Source organism: Crocodylus siamensis, chromosome 10 (assembly GCF_052110815.1).
Source record: "Crocodylus siamensis isolate JL-2025a chromosome 10, ASM5211081v1, whole genome shotgun sequence".
NCBI lineage: Eukaryota > Metazoa > Chordata > Crocodylia > Crocodylidae > Crocodylus > Crocodylus siamensis.
The window spans coordinates 71,827,399-71,839,939 of NC_143404.1; positions in this window are offsets into that span (position 1 = coordinate 71,827,399).

Here is a 12,541-nt window from a genome sequence, read left to right on the forward strand (position 1 = left end):
AGCTGCTGCTGCAGGGATCACCAGCCGCCCCAGGCTCCAGGTGGGGGGGCCTGGGGCCTCTTCCAGGCCCGCGTCATGCTTCCTTGAAATCCCCAGGGGCCAAATTCTCCCCCTCCCCAATTTCCCCTGCATGGCGTGGGTGCAAAGCTCCCCCAGGTGCCCCCAGGACCTGCAGGTAGCAGAGCACTTGGGCGTGCTATCGCCTCGGCTGCTCGGGGACGCGGTGTGTCCCTGAGCACGGGCACAGCTGCGAGGCTTTTCGCCAGCGCTAGCGACTTGCTGCTGGGCCTGGGATGGAGAGCCTGCTTCCACCTGGGGGCTGGTCCCCCCCTCGCCTAGGGGACTGGCTGTGCCTGCCTGCATAGCTGCACTGACTCCTTGCGTGGAGGAAGTCTTGAGAGCCCTGCCCGCCGTCTCCGTGGTGGTAACGCAGCGGGAACCAAGCCTTAGCCCGTGCTCACGTGCTGCCCTGCATCAGTCTGTTGCATGGGCTCCGTGTAGCCTGGGATGGCCCCGGCAGGGCTGGGAAAGGTGCAAGGAGGCAAAGGGGACGCAGCTGTGGGGCAGGGCGCCTGGGGCCGGCCTCCTGTACATACAGCAGAGGCTGCAGGACCCGCCAGCTGGGTCCAGCCCCAAGGCCGCGCTGGCTGGGCAGACAGGGATGCATCAGCCGGTGAGTCAGCTCCACGCTCCTGGGGCTTTCCTGGGGGCTGCAGAGCCGTGCTTTTCCCAGGCCAGGAGAGGACAGCCCCTGTGGGGCCTGGGAGACCGAGCACCAGGCAGGATGGAGGAGGCGGTATCTCCCCGTGCACATGTGAGAGGCACCCTCAGATTTGAGGGGTCCCTCCATGCCCCCCGCGTGGTCCTGCTTTTGCCTCCTATCAGGGCTGTGGCCATGCCCTGCAATGGGCCAGGCTGGGGGTCGGCGGGGAGGGGGAACCAGCAGCATCCCCAATGGAAGGAGCGAGGGCTGCTCCCCAGGGTGTGGGGTCCCCCCTCCGTCCATCTGCCTCCCTCTCTCCCAGCTCCCTTCCCCCAGGGGTTGATTTATGTAGCTGACAGCGCGGCACAGCTGTGAGCCTGAGTCCCAGGCAGGGCCGGGGTGGGTGGGGAGCAGTTTGTTCTCAGCGTGTCTAATCTGTACCAGACCCCGGTAAACAGCCGTGAGATTCTCCAAACAGCCCTGGGACATGGGATCCCTGCCCCCGGGTTTATGGGAGGGCACGGGGAGGCCGGGGGGGCTCGCGTCGGTAAACAACCGCAGCTAGACAACGTGCAGGGGGTGTTTCCTCTGCAAGCCCTGCAGCGCCCGGGCAGGCCGGAGGCGCGGAGGCCGAGGCGGTACTAGCAGCTGGCTCCCGTTGCCGCTGTCCGTGCATTGGGCAAGGCCGAGCTTGCACGTAGCCACCGGGAAGCAGGGACGGGGTGAAAGGGTACGGAAGGGCTGCGGCGGACGTGTCTCCACCGCTCACGCTCTCCGTAGGTGCCCAGACCTTCGCCGCCGCGTCCCTTCCATCCCCGCGGCCCCGGGATGCGTCCCTCTGCCTCCCTCCTTCCCTCGCCCTGTCTTCCTGAGCTCGGACACCCTTGGAGCGGCTCTTGGCCGCTGCCCCTGAGACAGGAAGGTGTCCCCAAGTCTCAGGAAGGAAAAACACTCAGTGCTGAACCCACCGCAACCATCTCCGAGGGACTGGGGCTGGCGCGGCTCCAGGCCTGACATCACCTGGGAACTGGAAGCAGGACCGCAGCTGCGCTCGGCTCCTGTTATTTTTCTGTTTAGCTCGTGTTTTTTAAATGTTCTTTTTATAGCTCGCTTTTTCCCCTCTCCGTTCCCCTCCCAAATACTTCAGGCTCTCTGAGACTTCAGCGCGAAGGGCCAAAGCCTGAGGAATGCGGAGAGGCCGGACAGCGCGTTGCTTCCTTCCCAGGAGCCAACTCCCCTGTTGCATTGCACCGGGGGCGTCAAGGAAGCCAGGGCGGGGGGTCTCTCCCAGCAGGTTCAGGGGCTCGTCCCAGAGCCCAGGGTGCAGGTCGGGCCAGGGCATCCCCCACACAGGAGTCGGCAATGCCAGGCTGGGAGCCGTCCCTGCAGCCCCCCCCCCAAGGGTGCTAGGGCAGGGACGGGAGCCCAGGCGCAACCGCAAGGCTAGGGGTGGGAGGGGGGGATGGAGCCATTCGGCCGCGGGAGGGATAACCGCAGGCCTCCGACTCCTACTCGTGGTCGGATGAGCAATTGGGCAAGTGCTCAGACCCCAGGGCAGGGGGTGAGAAGCCGACTCCTCATTTTTCTGTGGTGTCTGGGATTCGGAGGTTTTCCCCCTTGAGCTGAAGGGTGCAAATTGGGAGGCGCTGCCAGGGGCATTAGAGAGCAGGAAGGTGTGAGCCCCTCTGTAGCCCAGACCTGCCGCGGCCTGTGGTAACGGGGGCCCTGAGCCCTGTGTCAGCCCAGGCCAGCTGCGCACAAAGCAGCCCTGCCCCCTCCCTCCTGGTCAGATACGTCATGGCCCCTCCCCGAGCAAAGCATCGCGCTCTGCCCCGGTGCCACGGACCCCGGGGCTGAGCTGAGCACTGGGGCCCCCAGCAAGAACCCCCTCCCGGGCAGCTCCCTGGGGCTGGGTGCTGCGAGCATGAAAGCTGGGGGTGCAGCACTGGGGCAAGCCAGGAACTGCTTGGGGACCATGCCCCAGCTGGGAAAGCTGCTGTGGGAGGACGTCTGCCTCCATCCACACATGGGAGTACGCCCGCGCCCGCACGGACAGCTTCTTATTGCCCACCCCAACGCCCGTAGCCCCTTGCTCCTCCGCGCTGGCCGCGCTCGTGCTCTCCGGCTGTTTGCTTCTCTCCGACTTCCTCCATTCCTCCTCTCTCTCCTCTCCATTCCCAGTAGGGACAGGGTGTGAAACGTACTGCGCGGGGTGAACAGCAGGTTAATCTCCGAACGGAGCTTCCCTCTGCAAACAATAAGACAATGCCCGGCCGGGGGCTGCCTGCGTAAACCGCCCGCCCGAAGGGAAGTTGTAATATTTGTATTTAGCAGGCAGTAAATTAGGAGAAACAAGGAGATAGGAGGTGTGCTCCTTCCAGCCCATCCAGCGGGGGACCCTTGGGGCCACGGCCTGGCCTGAAGGTCGCCTGAGCTGCTCTCGTCCAGAACAGCAGCTCGCCCCAGCGTGGGGCAAAGAGACCCTCGCAAGAGGCGGCCGCTCCATGTTGCCCCTCGTGCCACGGCTTGGAGCCTTGCTGCAGGCAGGGCCACGCATCCGGGTAGACGGGGCTGTCGGGGTAGACCCGGCTGTCACTCCATTGGGCTCAGGGTGGACTCCAGTGTGGGGAAGGAAAGCTGGAGAGGGACCCAGGCGCTGGCATGGGGCAAGGGAGCTGCCCAAGGAGCACGGCCGTGGATGGCGCAGGAAGGCTCTTGCCTCTCTGGAGCCGTGGAGCAGGAGATTGCTGCTCCTCCAGCATCAGTCCCCACTTTGCTGCCAGGCTGCAGCCCTGGCCCCTGCAGCCCCTGCACAGCAGAGAGGAGAGAGGGTCCTGGTTCCCCGGCTTTGTCGGGGTGGGGGGAAGAGGCAGGCCTGGCTTGTAGGGCCCCCTCTCGCCGGCGGGGTCAGGAACCACAGCCCAGAGCTTCCTGCTGGTGCATGGCCCCGGGAGCTCGCTGGGAGCCTCTGTGTTTCGGAGGCAGAGGAATGCTCCCGGGTGAACCAGAGCCAAGAGCTGCAGATTGCATGCACATGCACACGTGCCAACACATGGACATGCAGGTGCACGTACGCACGCTCATTGACATGCATGTGCACACGCATGCAGCTGGGAGAGACGGACAGAAGTAGGAGGCAGTTCGTGGAAGGGGCGTGTGGCCCACCCCACACATGAGGGCAGGGCCTGGGCCGGGGCATGGGTACAGCTCGCAGCTAACACAGCATGGGGGTGGCAGGGCTCCCAGGGTGTGCTGGCACGTGGATGGGGGGCAGGTCATTTCAGGAGGGCCCCCTGCCAGCAGACAGGGCCCTGGCCCCTGCCAAAGGGCTCTCGCCAGGCACCGCATTTGGGGACTGGGAGCAGTTACAGAAACCCAGGGGTCAGAAGATAAGACCCCCCTCCCTCTGTAGGGGAGAGGAGGAAGCGCCGGCTTCAATTCCAGACATCTGCTGGGAGGAGCAGACAGCCAGGTCTGACCGCTCACGTAGGTCCCTAGCCCAAATGCAGGACCTCCACCGAACCCAGGAGTGCACAGCCCCACCGGGGAGATGTCTCGTTGGATCTGGTGCTGGCCACGGGCGATGACCTGGTGCGGGGGCTGCGGGGGCTCGACCACCTGGGCGACAGCGATCATCGCCTGCTGGGAGTCACCATCCAGCGCAGGGTGGCAAAGGCCTGCAGCAAGGCAGCGGCCCTGGATTTTAGGAGGGCGGACTTCAACGAGCTAAGGAGAATAGTCGTGGAGGCGCTGAGGTCCTGAGGGGAGGGGAGCCGGGTGTCCAAGGAGAGTGGACGATCCTCCAAGCCCAAAGGGAGGTAATCCCAACACGGATCAAAGGGGGCAGGAGGGCACAAAAGCCCCCACGGCTCACCAAAAGCATCTGGGAATGTCTTCTAGCTAAAAGGGAGGTGCACACCCAATGGCGGGGGGGGCCACCCCCAGGGAGGACTACACTGCGGCTGCCCGGGGTGCAGGGGGGTCAGGGAGGCCAAGGCGGAGATGGGACTGGGACGAGCGACCCGGATGAAGGACAACAAGAAGTCCTTTTTTAAATACATGGGGGGGGCGAAAAGAAGGTACCAGGAATGTGGGGCCCTGCAAGACACACTAGGAAATCTGGTCGTCACACCAGACAACCAGGCGGGGGGTCGGACTTGAAGATCTACAAGGTCCCTTCCAACCCTACTTCTATGAAAGCTAACCTATTTAACAATTTCTTTGCCTCCATTTTCCTGAGCAGGGACCGGATCAGCCCCCCACTGACCCCCCTCAGGCCCCAGGGGAGGCGCACCCAGGCCAAGGGTCGGGAAGGATCTAGTCAGGGAGCGTCTGGAGGGACTGGACGTGTTTAAATCAGCGGGTCCGGACGATCTCCACCCCCGAGTGCTGAGGGAATTGGCTGCGGTCACTGCGGGCCCCCGGCACGGCCGTATGAGCACTCGTGGTGCTCTGGTGTGGGGCCGGAGGACTGGAAGAGGCCAACATGGTTCCCATCTTCAAAAAGGGAAGAAGGAGGACCCGGGGAACTATAGGCCAGTCAGTCTTACCTCGGTCCTGGGCAAGCTTTTTGAGAGAGTTATCATGGTGCGTGTCCGTGAGCGGCTGGAGGGAGATTATGCTTAGGGGCAACCAACACGGGTTCATCAGCGGCAGGTCCTGTCAGACCAACCTGGCGGCCTTCTACGACCAGGTCACCAAATCCTTAGATGCAGGGGGAGCAGTGGATGTAGTCTTCCTGGACTTTAGGAAGGCCTTCGACACTGTCGCTCACCCCGTTCTCATTAGAATAAGATGGGATTCAACACCGACAAGTGCAAGGTGCTGCACCTGGGGAGGAAGAACCAGCACCATACCTACAGGCTGGGGAACTCCCTTCTCGCCAGGGAAGAGGCAGAAAAAGATCTTGGAGTCATCATTGATGCCAGGATGAGCATGGGCCGGCAGTGTGGGGACGCGGTCAGGAAGGCCGGACCGCACCTTGTTGTGCATCCACAGATGCATCTCGAGCAGGTCCATGGAGGTGATCCTCCCCCTCTATGCGGCACTGGTCAGGCCGCAGCTGGAGGACTGCGTCCAGTTCTGGGTGCACCGCACTTCGGGAGGGATGTGGACGACATGGAGAGGGTCCAGAGGAGGCCACTCACATGGTCGGGGCAGCAGGGCAGGGGCCCTATGAGGAGAGGCTATGGGACCTGAACCTGTTCAGCCTCCACAAGAGAAGGCTAGGGGGGATCGAGTGGCCTGTTACACGCTAGTCGGGGGGGATCAGCAGGCACTGGGGGAGTCCCTGTTCCCCCGAGCACCGCCAGGAGTGACCAGGAAAGCGGTCACAAGCTGGCAGAGGGGAGATTCAGACTAGACATCAGGAGGCACGACTTCACGGTCAGGGCGGCTAGGGTCTGGGACTAACTTCCAAGAGAAGTGGTGCCGGCTCCTACCCTGGGGGGCTTTAGAGGAGGCTGGATGTGCACCTTGCTGGGGTCGTTTGACCCCAGTACTCTTTCCTGCCATGGCGGGGGGTCGGACTCGATGATCTACTCAGGTCCCTTCCGACCCTAGAAACTATGAAACTATAATTAGCTGCCAACAGACAGAGACTGTGCAAAAGGGGCTGCACAGGGCTGAGGAGGTGGGTGGCAGCAGCCAGGGAGGCAACTTCAGGGTGAGGCGGCAGGGAAGGCAGGAGTGCGATGCACCTCCCTCCCTGGTGCTGGAGCTGGGGCCCACGGGGTTAAGGGAGGGGCCTGCCTGGTGTCAGTGCATGGCACAGTGAGGGGGTGCAATGCAGGAGAGCAGGACAATACCTCCATTAGCACACCCATGGCCATGGGAGTTGGGGCCAGGGCCATAGGGGCTGGGCTAGCGCTATTGCTGGTCTCCCAAGGTGGCAGAGTCCCTGCCTGGCTCCAGGGAAGGTCTGTGCATGCAAAACCCCCAAATATGAGGGACCCAGGATGCCATCCCTTAGCATCCCAGGTCTTGCTGCTTTTCTCATGCATGCACCCATCAACCCCACAGCAATAGGGCACAGGTGGCCTGCCAGGGCAAGGGTGAAGGCCAGGAGACAGGAGTGAGCAGGGGCAGCTGGGGGGGGAAGGTGAACTGCAGAGGGCAAGACTGGGCAGAGAGATGAGCGTGGCTCGTGAATCGGCCGTTTGACCCCCACATGGCACATCCCTCCGGCCCCCTCGCGGCCCACGCGGGCCCACGTCAAAGCCGCGGCAAAGGTGTTGGAACAATCGCTGACCACCGGCTATTTTTAGGCGCTCGGATACGGCCGGGCCACTGACAATGGGGGGAAGGGGGCTGGCCTTCCCCAGTGGCCACTCAGCGGGCGAAGGGCCCGCGAGGTTTCCTCGATGACTTCGTCTTGTACAATACAAGGAAAGCGCAGCGGGGAGATGCTCAGGCCAAGCGCTCCGCTCCTCTGCCTGATGAGAGTGACCCCGGGCAGCCGCAGCCAGGCCAGCGGGGGCGGCCGTGGACGAGCCCCCGCGTGTGGGAACGCAGGGGCCGCACTGCACGGACTCAGGCTTTCCATGAGGCAGGGCCAGGGCTTTCCATGAGGCATGGGGCTCCAGCCTGGCTCCTGCCTGTCTGCGGCTCCCACCCATACTCGCCAGCGGGCTGGAGCGCCGCAGCCTCGCCCAAGCCCTGGGGAAGGTAGAGGAGAAGGTCTCCAGGGCAAGGAGCTTACCCCAGCCCCTCTTCATAGTCCTCCACCCTGGGACGCTCAATTGTGGGCACTTCAGGGCAGCCAAAGCTGCAGGTAGTAGCCACTGCTTGCCAGCTCAGGGGGCAGAGAGCTGGAAGTCCTGCTCTGCGGGCATCCGCTGGCGACTGCTCCGAGCCCCTTGGTTGGCACAGGGGAGGGGGCTGTCTCAGCATGCATGCGTGCTGTGTCTTATCCTGCAGTATCGACCCCACAGCCATGCACCCCAGGGCCAGGAGCCAGCTGCCAGCCCTAGTCCCGCTCCATTTACTTCCTCCTTCAGTCTCCCCCCTCGACCTCAGCTTGGCACAGAAGCTGGTGGCTGGCTTTCTTCAGAAAATGCAGATTTCCTTGGAACGAGCTCATGGGTTTCCATGGCAGGAAGTCGAGAAGCCTGAACATGGGAGACGTAGTTTGCAAAGGTCACGAAGCTCCTGTTCAGAGCTCGGGTGTCTGCACGATGCAGGGAAAGGGCAGGGGGGTCAAGTCATATGGTTCCAACCCTTGGCATCAAGGAGCCGTGCGGCCCGGGCAGGTCATTCGGGTTCGGGTGGGAAGGGAGGAGAGCTGGAACAGGGGGAAGTGTGGGATGTACCCGGGGGGGGAAGAAGGGGGCCAGAACAGAGCATGGGATCTCAGATCTGCTCCAGACCAGGGCTCCCCTGGGAGCCCCGGGGAAGCTGCATGTTGTGTGAAGGCATTGTCCAAGAGATGTCACACCCACAGCAACCCCACCCCACTCCCGCCCCGGCCCCCCAGCCGGGGGGATATGGCCTCTTTCCTTTCTGCTTTGTTTTGGCTTCTGTTTCCTTCTCCATGGGTCTCTTCAGTCCCTCTGGGGAGCAGTATCCAGCAGCCCCAGCTCTGCCGCTCTGGCCCAGGTCACAGGGCTGCACTGGAGCCAGCTGGGAATATTTCCCTGGACCTCCCCCCTGCAGCTGCCCTGCCCCTGCATGGTCTGCTGGTCCCATTGCCCTGCTGAGATCATCCAGGACCCGCCGCTGGGGCAGGGAAGGAAACCACCCTCCAAGCCGCAGCCCTTCAAGGGAGATCCCCCTCACCCCCGTTTTCATCCACCTCGCTCCCTGGCTACTTTCTGCTCTACCCGCGCTCCCAGGTGGGCCCCATCACCTGCCAGTTTCGATTCTGGTCCCTGCTCCCTGCATTCATGTCCCTTATAGATCACAACATGGCTCTTTGGGTAACTCTGGTATCTTTTATTAGACCAACTCAAATAGTTGGAAAAATTCTTCAAGAATTTTGAACCTTGTCTGCCTATGGCCTTAGACCAACCCAACTACAACCTGGACCCTTACAGATCACAATGCATTGCCGGAAACTTCGCACTCCAGCAGCATTTCCAGGGAGCATTTCAGGGCATGCAATGAGAGACACAAGCCTTTGCCCAGGCTCTGCTCCAGGAATACAGCAAAAACAGGTGGTAAGGGCTTTTCCTTGAACTGAAGGAGTGCTGCGGGCCAGGGTGGAAGGGCTGGGACACTGCCCTCCTGCCTGGGGATTGCCCTTAGGCTACACATGGGAGCCGAACCTCGTGGCAATGGGGGTATCAGAGAAGGGGGTGCTGCTGGAGCATCATTTGCAACCTCGCTGTTAGCAAACTTATTCCCAAGAGCAAGAGGGCTGCAGGGCCCCCATGGGCTTGAGCTTGGTCTGCATCCAGCAGGCTCTGAAGAGCCCCACGTCACTCTCTGTTGCTCCGTAGCTGCAGCCCCAATGGCCATTTTCCTCACTTTTGGGCAGCCAAGGATGCAGCCAGACACGGTACAGCCTGAGCCAGGCTAGCCCAGCTCGGGGCTCCCATACAGCCCGCATTGCCCCAACACAGCCTGATTCTCCCAGCCCTGCTCTCCCTGTCCTCTTCCAGCTGTGCCAGGGGGCTCAATTCGGATCCTTCTTCATGCCCTGGCCTGAGTCAATGGCATCCCCTCTGTGCCAGGACTGCCAGCAGGAGGGAAGGCAGTATGAAGGCCTGGATCTTGCAAAAACACAAGCACTGGTGGGACTTTCACTGGGTCACAGGAAACTGTGCTTGGCCAGGACCTCGCCTCTTCTTCTGGGGTAGCAGCTCACGTGTTGTCTGGGCCACTTTGTCCCCCAAAGTCTGGCCCTTTCCTCTTGCTGACCCTGCAGCGACTGGACCTGGCTCTGAGCATCCAGAGTGGGGACGGCAAGGCTGGGATAGGCCCCCGGTTCTGAACAGAAGATCAAAGTTGCCACCTGGTGGCAGAGTCTGCGAACAGGAATCTCCGGCTCCCACGAGATGGACGGGGCATCGTCTCCAAAAAAAGAGGAGCTTTAAAAAGCCGCTGGCACTTTGCCTCCACTCAGCCCCCCGCTCTCCCTGCTTAGCACCCTGGGTCTGGCAGGCTGAGCCCAGCTTTGTAGAGCAGCACTGCATTTGGGGACTACCAGTGAGGCAGAGCCCAACTTCGTATCAAGAATTACTGGCTTCTACCCCAGAAGAGCAAAAAACAACTGCAGACTCTCCCTATGCCTGATGAAGGGTGTTTGTTTGTATGTGGAAGCTTGCAAAGAACACTTTTTCCACCTCTTTAGTTGGTCTAATAAAAGATACCACATTTACCCAAGAGAAAGAACCTTGTCTACCAAGTGTTTCAGGAGCCAGGGTGGAGTATCTGACCCGACCTCAGTCTTGGCTGCTGAGGGACACTGCAGCGAAACCTGGTTAATTCTGCAGGAAGCAGCCCTGGAAGTGCAGGAAGCAGGGCCAAGCACATGAAATTAGCTTGCAAATGAAAAGCAATTAAAATGCATCCAAATGATCCATATTAGGGTAGGACTTGGGCAGGCATTAGCAGGCGAAACTGAGACAAAGGGCAAGCCTGAAGACAACAGTCCCCTTCTAACAAAGTGGGAACGGGCCTCACTGGAGTTTCAAATCCGAGCTGCCTTTTCAGTTATTCAACCACTTAAAGAAACCATCCAGACACAGCGACAGACCCTGTGAGCTTTTCCACTTCCAGGTTTTCACAGGCAAAACCTCTCCCCCAAACTTTGCAAAAGAATTTCATGCCTGGGGATGATAAAAAAAAATGCTCCAAAAGAGTCCCTAATTCCACCAATGCCGATACACATGCTTAATTTTATGCGCTGTTAGTTTTAGTAGCTACTCTCAGCACATCAGATTCAGCACATGCCGAATTCAGTGCAGAACTGGAGCTAAAGATAGTACTAAAGAGAAGGAAATTATAAATAGCCCTGTCAGCCAGATCGTCATGTTTTCTATGGGAAATCCTGCCACACTAGCTGGGCCCACAGTACCAGCCCTTAGGGTGTGGACCACACACACTCAGTGCAACCTGGTGCTTCTCTGATGCAACCATCACTGTGTCCAGCACAGTCCCTCCCTGCTTCAGTCCAGCATCTCTGCCTTGCACAGCAGAGTTGTCCTTTATTCAAGTGATATCATGCTTCAAGCTGTAACTTTTGGAAGTGCCACGAGCACATGCTGACATTGCCACTTTTTCCAGTGCTTGTTATGACGTCACACGCTCACCTGTTACCACCACATTTTGCTATGAGTTCACTATTGGTATGCTGCGATCACAGAGTAGTGCATTATGACACCAGGTTATGACATTGCATTAGTGCATGACAATTGCATTTAGCTATGACATCGTGTTTTGAGACACTGTGAGCATGTCTACATGAGACGCTTTGAGCACAGTAGACTAATTCTAGTGCTCATTACTCCAGTGGGCAAAACCCATGCTAATGCATGAATGTGCAGTCGAATTAGTCTAGTGTGCATTAGTGTCACCTAAGTAGCACTGGTTGCTGAGCATTTAGTTAGTACCTATTACCTATTAAACATTGATTATGTTTAAATACAATGTCATCAACCCTGGGAACACCACAGCCCTGAATTGATATGTCAGCATCACAGAACCATAGAATCACAGACTATGAGGGTGGGAAGGGACCTCAGGGGTCACATCTAGTGCAACCCCCTGCTCCAAGCAGGACCAGCCCCAACTACATCATCCCAGCCAAGGCTTTGTCCACCTGGGTCTTGAACCTCCAAGGATGGAGACTCTACCACCTCTCTAGGTAACTTGCTCCAGTGCTTCACCACCCTCCTAGTGAGAACATTTTCCCCAATTTCCAACCTCAACTTCCCTTGCTGCAGCTTGAGCCCATTGCTCCTTGTTCTGTCATCTGCCACCACTGAGACCAGTCCAGCTCCATCTTTGTAATTCTCCTGCAGGGAGGTGAAGGCTGCTATTCAATCCCTGTCAGTCACCTCTTCTGCAGGCTAAATCAGCCCAGTTCCCTCAGCCTCTCCTCATAGGTCATATGCCCCAGCCCCCAAACCATTTTTGTAGTCCTCTGCTGGACTCTCTCCAATTTGTCCACATCCTTTCTGTAGTGGGGGGCCCAAAACTGGACATAGGACTCCAGATGTGGGCACAGCACTCCAGATATGGTAACTTGTCATGTGTTAACTTGACGTGTGACAGGCCGACTTGGCAGTGTTATGTATGTGTGACATCACTGGGCAACTCACGAACGGGGGAGCTGAGCTACTTGCAGGTCCCAGCTCCTAAACTCAGCCCCAGGGCCCTGCCCAGAGCCTGCAGATCAGTGTTCCTTCCTGTGGCTCTGGTCGTTGCCAGAGACTTGTCCTCCTTGTGCCAAGAGAGCTGGAGAGAAACCTGTGGCCTCAGTTGCCCGGACTTGGGGAAGCAGCTGCGATTGGAATGAGCGGGCTGCAAAACAAAGGCAGCTGCAGAATGTCTTTGACAGGTGTCTGCGTTGTTCTCCGTGTCTGGCTGCACTGGAAAAGCCCTGCCCAGCCCTTACGGACCCCAGGGGACGGTGCACAAATCTGCTCCTTGGGAGCACGGCGGGAGTTGCCCGGTTACTCAGCTCCAGCATCAACCCGGTCCCCTGAGTCCCGGCTCTGCTGCACACACAAGTCCAGGGGGCTGGGATGGAGCACAGCCCCAGAGGCCCCGATCCTGGCAGGCTCTAGGAAGTACTACAACAGGCTCCCCAGGGAGGTGTTAAGAGTCTCCATCCCTGGAGGGGTTTAAGACCCGGCTCGACAAAGCCTTGACTGGGCTGATGTAGTTGGGGCT